Below are 11,574 nucleotides of genomic sequence, written 5' to 3'. Positions count from 1 at the left end.
TCTCATTTGTGATTAGGTTTTTAAAATCAGGCATCAGTGAACTTTTCTTTCTCCTTTTATTGAAATATAGTTGACACATTTTATAAGTTTAAGATATACAACATAATAATTTGCCTTATGAACTGATGACCATAATAGGTTTAGTAAACATCCATTATCTTATATAAAAACAACATTAAAGAAACAAAAAAGTTGTTTTTCCTTATGAAGAGAACTCTTAGGATTTACTCTCTTAACAACTTTAATATGTAAGTTAAAGAAAGCAGTGTAAATTCTCTTTATCATGCTGTATGTTACATCCTCAGTACTTGCTTACCTACAGCTGGAAATGTATATCCTTTGATCACCTTCATCTGAGTCTCCCTTTACCCCTATTCAGTGAATGTAAAATAACTTTATTACTGCATTTAAAATGTAGTAAGATACATGGTGTAAGTTCTAAATTTTTTTTAAAAATACAGTAAATATTTGTAGAAATAATGTATAAATATTAAAAAATAGCTGTTGTATTGTCTATATTGTCACATTAAAAACCTGTAGTAACTTACAGAATTATTTATGGATACCTTTAGTTTTATTCTTTAAAATGTTACATGTTCGCCCACCAGTATCATTTTCAGTCAGTTATGAATTTCTTATTAACATACAGATAACTTGGATTCTACCTTTGCCACATATTCAGAAATTTATTGTTAATTCTGATTTAAATTTCATTTAATATATCATCTTTTATTGAAATAGTTTTACATTAGGCCATTTAATTTTAAAGCATAACTTTATCCTCATTTATGTATTTCTTTTATACAAGGGAATTTTTTAGTACTTTATTTTGAATTGAATGTTTTAAATAGTCTTTAAGAAGAATTTGTATATTTGTATTTTGGTTGATTTTATTACTATGCTACTACAACCATTGATTTTACTTGGTGTATTCCTCATTATTTGTATCTCTATTTGACTTAGGTAAACTTAGATTTACTTCTGTTTTTTAACCATAGTATATCTGAATTTTTATTTAGAAAATACATTTTTTGTAATTTACTAGTTACACTAAACAATATCAAACTAATAAGTTTCATATATTTGTATGCATTTTGTATAGTTCTGAAAATTTTTCAAAAAGCATCGTGTCATATATTACATTTTAAATTGCTATGCATTCCTTAAGGGCTATAGTCTATTCAAGATACTGAGCCTAGCCCAGTGCTACCCAGTAGAATTTTTTGTGATGATGGAAATGTTCTTTGTCTGCACTATACAGTACCATAGCCTTTAGCCATGTGTGGTTAATGAGCACTTAAAATGTGTCTAGTGCAGTGGAAGAATTGAATTCTTAATTTTATTTAATTTTAATTGATTGTAACTTTAATTTCCATCCTACTGCACAGTTCAGATATAGACTATTTTTGCAAGTATTTGTTTATTTAAGCCACTCAATTTGCCTATTCTTAAAAACCTGTGTAGGCAGAGACTTCATGTAGTTTTCAGCCTTTTTTTTAATAAAATAGTTTTAATCTGTTAATCTCTTCTTTCTAAAGAAAAAAACCCATATTTCAGATTTAACAGTGAGTACTAATTGTCATCCATCTTCATTTCTGTTTTTTCCTAGTTTTTCTGTCTCTTGTAGCATGTTTCATATTCCTGTTGTTTGTCTTAACCTTAGTATGTTGGATACTTTTTTTTTTTTGCTTTTTGGTTCTATATACACCTCAATCAAAAACCAAGTGTGTGTGTTTATGGTGTATATGTTCTTTTGTAAAAAAGATTAATATTAATCTATCTTAAGCAAATTTGAATCTCTGTTATAGTCAGAGTTTTACAAATGATTCCTATTGTGTATGTTCATTTTCTGATGAAGAATACAAGTAAGTGAATAAATATATCATATTGGAGTTATTCATATTCTTTAAGAATTTTGCTATGAAGTTTGAATTCAAGTATACATTAACACAGTTCCTTGTAACCATTTATTTACATTTGTTACTTGAACAAATAGAGTTTTCTTAAAATTTGGCTGGTTGGAGTTTATACTATACTGTCACCCATTTAATGTCAGGGCAAAAAATAAGTCATGAAAACCTAATGCTCTGTTTTAGCGAAACGTTGTCAGATTGGTATCCTTTTAGTTTCATTTATTGTGTGTTGCAAAAACTAGTTGCCTGTGTTAAAAATATATTGAGGTTCTGTCTTGAGCTAGGACTGTTCATTAAATGAAAATATAACTGAATTTCAGCTTCTGCTTGAGGCTTATTCTTATATTTTTGTTACCTCTAATCAAGGTATATTCCCTAAAATACATAACCTTATTTTACTTTGATTTTTTTCTTTTCCTCGTTTCAAATATTATTAGTTATGAATTGTATTTACCACTTTACTTTTGACTTGCCTCCTGTTAGATAAAACACATGTCCTGTTTATGACTTAGCAAACATTTTCTGTAAAGGGGCAGGTAGTATATTTTAGACATTCTGAGACATGCAGCCTGGTCTCTTACATCCACTCAAATCTGCAAATGCAGCATGAAAGCAGCCATCCACAGTATGTAAATAAATGTGTGTGGTTCTGTTCTGATAAAATTTTATTTACAAAAACAGTCAAAACTTTGCTATTGAATGGTTTATCTTCTTGAATAATTTGACCCTTTTAGGATTAAGAAATGTATCATTATCTTTGGTGATCTCTGTCTTGATATTAATATAGCCTTTTTATCTATAAAATGCATGACTTGTAGACAGTATATAGTTGGGTTTGCTTTTTTTTTTTTTTTTCCTACCTATTTTGACAAATAAGTCCTTAACTGTCAAAGTCCACTTGGAGTTAATGTTGTACTACTTAATAGAAAATGTAGAAACCTTACAACTGTATGGATTCTTTTACTCATTTTAGTTGACACGTATATGTACATTATTGACCCCCAAACTTGTATTTTTTTGCTTTAATCAAGTATGTATACATACCCTGGCTTTCAACATCATAATATATTTACCTCTTTGCACACGGTAATATACACAAGATAGTATCTTCAATGTAGCATTACTATTTGTCCCTCTGAAAATAATTTATTAAGTAATTTATGGGAAGACACTGCAAATACCTGTTTCTTCTAACTTTCATCTACTAGTTTTAGTGTCCATTGGGATTCCCTGGTGGCTCTGAAATAAGAATGCACCTGCAGGAGACATGGGTTCAATCCTTAATCCAAGAAAATCCCACATGCCACAGAGTAATTAAAGCCTGTGTGCCACAACAGGCTCTACAGCCTGGGAGCTGCAACTACTGAGCCCATGTGCTGCAACTACTAAAGCGCACATGCCCTAGAGCCCGTGCTTTGCAACAAGAGAAGCCACTGCAGTGAGAAGCTCAGGCACTACAGTGAGCTTGTCCCTACTTGCTGCAGCTAGAAAAGCCCGCGCAGCGATGAAGACTCAGTACTGCCCCCCAGAAAATACACTGAGTCTCACTTCAATCAGTTGTTACTCTGATGGTTGCTAAGTGGTTATTTTCTTTACTATTCTGCTTTTTAAACAGGATAATGAACATTTTGTCTCAGCCATTTGCCTTGGCACTCTCAGTGATCTCCAATAAATAATTGCATATTACCCATAATGATTTTTTTTAAGTGTTTTGGATTAAGAAACTGATTGTATATTTTCAGCATTCACTGGGTTTATACTTGATTTTTTTTTTACCTGCACTATGTCTTTGTTGTAGTATGTGGACTTTAGTTGAGCACAGGCTTCTCTTGTTGGAGGGCACATCTAAAGCACACAGGCTTAGTAGTTGTACACAGGTGGCGTGTGAGATCTTAGTTCCCAGAAGGATCAAGCCTGCGTCATCTCTGCTGGAAGGTGGATTTTTAACCGCTAGACCATTTGGGAAATCTCAAGACAATAGATTTTTAAAAAACAACTAAGATGAACAGAAAATATGATTTATGCCTTTAAAAGCTAGTTGGTTTTTAGAAAGGCAAGTCATAGAACCAAAGAAAATTAAAATTAGTTAATTTTATTATTATAATACATTATTGATAATGAGCCTGATAAGTACTTGAAGTTGTGAGTCTCTGTAATCCATAAGTTGGGAAGAAACAGTATAGAAATTAAAAAAAATCATGGATTCCTTTGAATCTGCAATTTACTTTGAAATCTTTCACAGTCTTCTGCTTAGCATTTTGTAGCTAATGGGCTCTCTTCCTGTCATACAGAAAGGCCTGTTTTGTTTATGCTTATTTTTATCTAAGCATTTCAAAAATAACAGAAAAAACAATGATCATCATGAATGAAGGAGTACCTTAATTCATAGAACATTGCTCTTTTGTACATCGAGCTTCAAATAACCCTTCATAAAGATACTAAATGTGAAGAGAGAATGTGAGTATCTTTCCTCCCAACTAAATGCACATTTTTTTCCTTAACTTCCTGTCCCTCCCCCACACCTTTCTCCCTGGTAACCGTAAGTTCATTCTCTCAAGTCTATGAGTCTGTTTCTGTTCGGTAAATATATTTATGCCTTATTACTTTATATTCTGAATATAACTGATAGCTTATACTTCTCTGACTTCACTTGTTATGACAATCTCTAGGTCCATCCATGTTCCTGCAAATGGCATTATTTCATTCTGTTAATGCCTGAGTCATTTGAAAAGACCCTGATGCTGGGAAAGATTGAGGGCAGGAGAAGGGGACGACAGGGTGAGATGGTTGCATGACATCACCGACTCGATGGACATGGATTTGGGTGGACTCTGGGAGTTGCTGATGGACAGGGAGGCCTGGTGTGCTGCGGTTCATGGGGTCGCAAAGAGTCGGACACGACTGAGCAACTGAACTGAACTGAATGGCTGAGTAGTAGTCCATTATGTGTGGGTGTATACCGCATCTTTTTCCATTCATCTGTCAAAGGACACTTGGGTTGCTTCCATGTCTTGGCTGTTATAAGTAGTGCTGCTATGAACATTTGCAGTATGTTCCATAATGCTGCATGTAGTAATATGTAAGTTGTGTTTAATATGGAGTAATATGTAAATAGTGTTACATTTATCTTTTGAAATTAGAGTTTTCTCTGGATATATGCCCAGGAGTGGGATTGTTAGATCATAGGGTAACTCTGTTTTTAGTTTTTTAAGAAACCTCCATACTGGTTTCATAGTGGCTGCACCAATTTACATTCCCACCAATAGTGTAGAGATTTTTCTTTTCTACACACCCTCTCCAATACTTGTTTGTAGACTTTTTTGATGATGGCAGTTCTGACTGGTGTGAAGTGATATCTCATTGTAGTTTTGATTTTAATTTCTTTAATAATCGATGTTGAGCATCTTTTCATGTGCCTGTTGGCCATCTTTATGTCTTCCTTGGAGAAATTTCTGTTTAGGTCTTCTGCCCTTTTTTGATTGGATTGTTTGGTTTCTTGTTATTCAGTTGTATGAGCTGTTTATATAGTTTGGAAATTAAGCCCTTGTTGGTCACATCATTTACAAATATTTTTTCCCATTCTTTGAGTTGTCTGTTCTTTTTGTTTATGGTTCCTTTTGGACTTCCCTTGTGGTTCAGCTAGTAAAGAATCCATCTGCAATGCAGGAGAACTGGGTTCGATCCCTGGGTTGGGGTGATCCCCTGAAGAAGGGAAAGCCTACCTATGCCAGTATTAAGGCCTGGAGAATTCCCTGGACTGTAGTCCATGGGGTCTCACAGAGTCGGACACAGCTGAACAACTTTCACTTTCATTGGGATTCCCTGGTTCAGATAGTAAAGAGTCTGCAATGCGGGAGAGCTGGGTTCAATCCCTGGGTCGGGAAGATCCCCTGGAGAAGGAAATGGCAGCCCACTCCAGTACTTTTGCCTAGAAAATTCCAAGGATGGAGGAGCCTGGTGGGCTACAGTCCATGGGGTCACAAAGAGCTGGACACAACTGAGCAACTTCACTTTTCACTTTACTGTGCAAAAGCTTATGAGTTTGACTAGGTCCCATTTATTTGTTTTTACTTTTTTTTTTTTTTTTTGCCTTAGGAGACTGACCTAAGAAAACATTGCTACAATTTTTGTCAGAGAATGTTTGGCCTATGTTCTCTTCTATGAGTCCTATAGTGTCCTATCTTACATTTAACCTATTTTGAGTTCATTTCTGTTCATAATGTGAAGGGTGTGTTCTGACTTCATTGATTTACATGCAGCTGTCCAACTTTCCCAATACCAGTTAGTATACAGATTCTTTTCCCTATTGTATATTCTGGCTTCTTTTGTTGAAGATTAACTGACCGTAGGTGTGTGGGTTTATTTCTAAGCTCTGTATTCTGTTGCATTGATTCCTATGTCTGCTTATGCCAGTACCACACTGTTTTGATGACTAACTTTGTACTGTTGTCTGAAGTCTTGGAGTTATGCCTCCAGCTATTCTTTTTCCTCAGGTTTACTTCAACAATTGTGGGTCTTTTGTGACTCCATATAATTTTAGGGTTATTTGTTCTAGTTCTGTGGAAAACGTAGTGGATATTTTGATAAGGATTGCATTAAATCTGTAGTTTGCTTTGGGCAGTATGGCCATTTTAACAATATTAATTCTTCCAATCCAAGAATTGGGGATATCTTTCCATTTGTTTAAATGGAAAATTTGCCTTTCTTTCAGTTTTCAGTTTTAGTTTCCTTTAATCAATGATTTATACTTCTCAGCATATAAGTCTTTCAGATCCTTGGCTCAGTTTATTCCTAAGGGTTTTTGGTGGGGGGAGCAGGCAGGCAGTGATTCTAAATGAATTTATTTCTTACTTTCTGATGTCTCATTGTTACTATAAAGAAATGCAACATATTTCTGGATGTTAATCATGTATTCTATTACCTTGTGAATTTACCAGTTTCAGTTTTTGTGTGGGGTCTGTCTTTAAAAGAGTTTCCTATGTATACAAAGGAAACTATAAGCAAGGTGAAAAGACAGCCTTCTGAATGGAAGGAAATAATAGCAAATGAAGCGACTGACAAACAACTAACCTCAAAAATATACAAGCAACTTATGCAGCTCAATTCCAGAAAAATAAACGACCCAGTCAAAAAATGGGCCAAAGAACTAAATAGACATTTCTCCAAAGAAGACATATAGATGGCTAACAAACACATGAAAAGATGCTCAACATCACTCATTATCAGAAATGCAAATCAAGACCACAATGAGGTACCATTTCACACCAGTCAGAATGGCTGCGATCCAAAAGTCTGCAAGCAATAAATGCTGGAGAGGGTCTGGAGAAAAGGGAACCCTCTTACACTGTTGGTGGGAATGCAAACTTGTACAGCCACTATGGAGAACAGTGTGGAGATTCCTTAAAAAATTGCAAATAGAACTGCCATATGACCCAGCAATCCCGCTGCTGGGCATACACACAGAGGAAACCAGAATTGAAAGAGACACATGTATCCCAATGTTCATCGCAGCGCTGTTTATAATAGCCGGACATGGAAACAACCTAGATGTCCATCAGCAGATGAATGGATAAGAAAGCTGTGGTACATATACACAATGGAGTATTACTCAGCCGTTAAAAAGAATTCATTTGAATCAGTTCTGATGAGATGGATGAAACTGGAGCCGATTATACAGAGTGAAGTAAGCCAGAAAGAAAAACACCAATACAGTATACTAACACATATATATGGAATTTAGAAAGATGGTAATGATAACCCTGTATGTGAGACAGCAAAAGAGACACAGATGTATAGAATGGACTTTTGGACTCTGAGGGAGAGGAAAAGGGTGGGATGATTTGGGAGAATGGCACTGAAACATGTATACTATCATGTAAGAAACGAATCGCCAGTCTATGTTCGATACAGAATACAGGATGCTTGGGGCTGGTGCACGGGGATGATCCAGAGAGATGATGTGGGGTGGGAGGTGGGAGGGGGGTTCAGGATTGGGAACTCATGTACACTCATGGCAGATTCATGTCAATGTATGGCAAAACCAATACAGTATTGTAAAATAAAATTTTTTTAAAAAGTTTCCTATGTATAGTGTCCTCATCTGCATATAATGGCAGTTTTACCTCTTCCCTTCCAATGTGGATACCACAGAGGGCTTTTTATATGTAAAGTCTGGACAGTGCTGCCTAAGAGAATGACATTTCACAGTAGAGTAGGTTGAGGTATAGTTTCATTATGTTATTAAAAACTAATTTTTCACTAAGCAGCTAAGCATTTGGCAGGGATTTAGTAGTGAATGTGATTCTGTCTCTGTTACATTGTCTACATTCTTATTCTAAGAGTGATGTTTCATCTCACTTATCTCAGAAAGCCAAAAGATAACAATGTATTAGAGTAGCCTTATTCTTTTCTCAAACTTCAAATAAAAAGACTTGTGATTAGCCTTTAGAAAACACAGCACTGTTCATGTTCATTTAGGCAGGGTTTTCCTTTACCCACAAATAAAGACTAGTAATAACTACTACAAACTAATTAGCTCACAGTTAATCAGCATGTTAGATCTCTGGATTCTTAAAGAACAGTGAGTCCAAACCCTATGAGTTTTACAAAGATGTTTAAGCTTTATATTGCATTTTCAGATAAGAAACCCTATGATTCAAATGCAAACTGATATGTAATTTAAAAACACTTATTATGGCACTTTCACTTCTGGGAATTTATCTTAAGGAAATATAGATGTGCAATAAGATTTAAAGTAGTATTCATTACAGAACTGTTTATTGTGGTACAAAATTGGAAATAACCAGTGTATACAGTTAAAGTACTGTCATTCAATAGAATAATGTATAGCCTTTTTAAAAAGATGTAGAAATACATGAGTACATGGACAGAGATTCCTGTTGTGTTAACTGGAAAACTTAAGTTTTTCCACTTAGGTAGGTTAAGTGGAAAACCTACTGTGGGCAGGAATCCCTTAGAAGAAATGGAGTAGCCATCAACATAAGAGTCAACAAGAGAGTCCAAAATGCAGTACTTGGATGCAATCTCAAAAGCGACAGAATGATCTCATTTCCAAGGCAAACCATTCAATGTCACAGTTATCCAAGTCTATGCCCCAACTAATAACACTGAAGAAGCTGAAGCTGAACAGTTTTATGAAGACCTACAAGACCTTTTAGAACTAACACCCAAAAAGATGTCCTTTTCATTATAGGGGACTGGAATGCAAAACTAGGAAGTCAAGAAACACCTGGAGTAACAGGGAAATTTGGCCTTGGAGTACAGAATGAAGCAGGGCAAAGGCTAATAGAGTTCTGCCAAGAGAACGCACTGGTCATAGCAAACACCCTTTTCCAACACAAGAGAAGACTACACATGGACATCATCAGATGGTCGACCCCGAAATTAGATTGATTATATTCTTTGCAGCCAAAGATGAGGAAGCTCTATACAATCAGCAAAAACAAGACCAGGAGCTGACTGTGGCTTGGATCATGAACTCCTTATTGCCAAATTCAGACTGAAATGGAAGAAAGTGGGGAAAACCACTAGACTATTCAGATATGACCTAAATCAATTCCCTATACAGTGAAAGTGAGAAATAGATTTAAGGGACTAGATCTGATAGAGTCGCTGATGAACTATGGAATGAGGTTCGTGACATTGTACAGGAGACAGGAATCAAGACCCTCCCCAAGAAAAAGAAATGCAAAAAAGCAAAATGGCTGTCTGAGGAGGCCTTACAAATAGCTGTGAAAAGACGGGAGAAGAAAAGGAAAGCTTTACCCATTTGAATGCAGAGTTCCAAAGAATAGCAAGGAGAGATAAGAAAGCCTTCCCCAGTGATCAATGCAAAGAAATAGAGGAAAACAATAGAATGGGAAAGACTAGAGATCTTTTCAAGAAAATTAGAGATAGCAAGAGAACATTTCATGCAAAGATGGGCTCAATAAAGGACAGAAATGGTATGGACCTAAAAGAAGCAGAAGATATTAAGAAGAGGTGGCAAGAATACACAGAAGAACTGTACAAAAAAGATCTTCACGACCCAGATAATCACGATGATGTGATCACTCACCTAGAGCCAGACATCCTGGAATGTAAAGTCAAGTGGGCCTTAGGAAGCATCACTATGAACAAAGCTAGTGGAGGTGATGGAATGCCAGTTGAGCTATTTCAAATCCTGAGAGATGATGCTGTGAAAGCGCTGCACTCACTAGATGAGCAAATTTGGAAAACTCAGTGATGGCCACAGGACTGGAAAAGGTCAGTTTTCATTCCAATCCCAAAGAAAGGCAATGCCAAAGGATGCTCAAACTACTGCACAATTGCACTCATCTCACACACTAGTACGGAGAAGGCAATGGCACCCCACTCCAGTACTCTTGCCTGGAAAATCCCATGGACAGAGGACCCTGGAAGGCTGCAGTCCATGGGGTCACTGAGGGTCAGACATGACTGAGCAACTTCACTTCCACTTTTCACTTTCATGCATTGGAGAAGGAAATGCAACTCAGTCCAGTGTTCTTGCCTGGAGAATCCCAGGGACAGGGGAGCCTGGTGGGCTGCCGTCTGTGGGGTCGCAGAGTCGAACACGACTGAAGTGACTTAGCAGTAGTACACACTAGTAAAGTAATGCTCAAAATTCTCCAAGCCAGGCTTCAGCAATATGTGAACGGTGAACTTCCAGATGTTCAAGCTGGTTTTAGAAAAGGCAGAGGAACCAGAGATCAAATTGCCAACATCCGCTGGATCATGGAAAAAGCAAGAGAGTTCCAGAAAAACATCTACTTCTGCTTTAGTGACTATGCCAAAGCCTTTGACTGTGTGGATCACAATAAAGTGTGGAAAATTCTGGAAGAGATGGAAATAGCAGACCACCTGACCTACCTCTTGAGAAACCTATATGCAGGTCAGGAAACAACAGTTAGAACTGGACATGGAACAACAGACTGGTTCCAAATGGGAACAGGAGTATGTGAAGGCTGTATTTTGTCACCCTGCTTATTTAACTTATATTCAGAGTACATCATGAGAAATGCTGGGCTGGAGGAAGCACAAGCTGGAATCAACATTGCTGGGAGAAATATCATGGGCTCCACTGCTGAATACAAGAGCTACTTGGCAGATGACACCACCCTTATGGCAGAAAGTGAAGAAGAACTAAAGAGCCTGTTGATGAAAGTGAAAGAGGAGAGTGAAAAAGTTGGCTTAAAGCCCAACATTCAGAAAACTAAGATCATGGCACCTGGTTCCACCACTCCATGGCAAATAGATGGGGAAACAGTGGCTGACTTTTTCTGGGCTCCAAAGTCACTGCGGATGGTGATTGCAGCCATGAAATTAAAAGACGCTTAATCCTTGAAAGGAAAATATGACCAACCTAGACAGTATATTAAAAAGCAGAGACATTACTTTGCCAACAAAGGTCTGTCTAGTCAAGGCTATGTTTTTCCATTGGTCATGTATGGATGTGAGCATTGGACTATAAGGAAAACTGAGCAGCAAAGAATTGATGCTTTTGAACTGTGGTGTTGGAGAAGACTTGAGAGTCCCTTGGACTGCAAGGAGATCCAACCAGTCCATCTTAAAGGAGATCAGTCCTGGGTGTTCATTGGAAGTACTGATGTTGAAGCTGAGACTCCAGTACTTTGGCCACCTG

This window comes from Budorcas taxicolor, chromosome 1 (assembly GCF_023091745.1).
Source record: "Budorcas taxicolor isolate Tak-1 chromosome 1, Takin1.1, whole genome shotgun sequence".
NCBI classification, from domain to species: Eukaryota; Metazoa; Chordata; class Mammalia; order Artiodactyla; family Bovidae; genus Budorcas; species Budorcas taxicolor.
The sequence above is the reverse complement of the archived record's forward strand: the minus strand, read 5'-3'. Positions refer to the sequence as shown.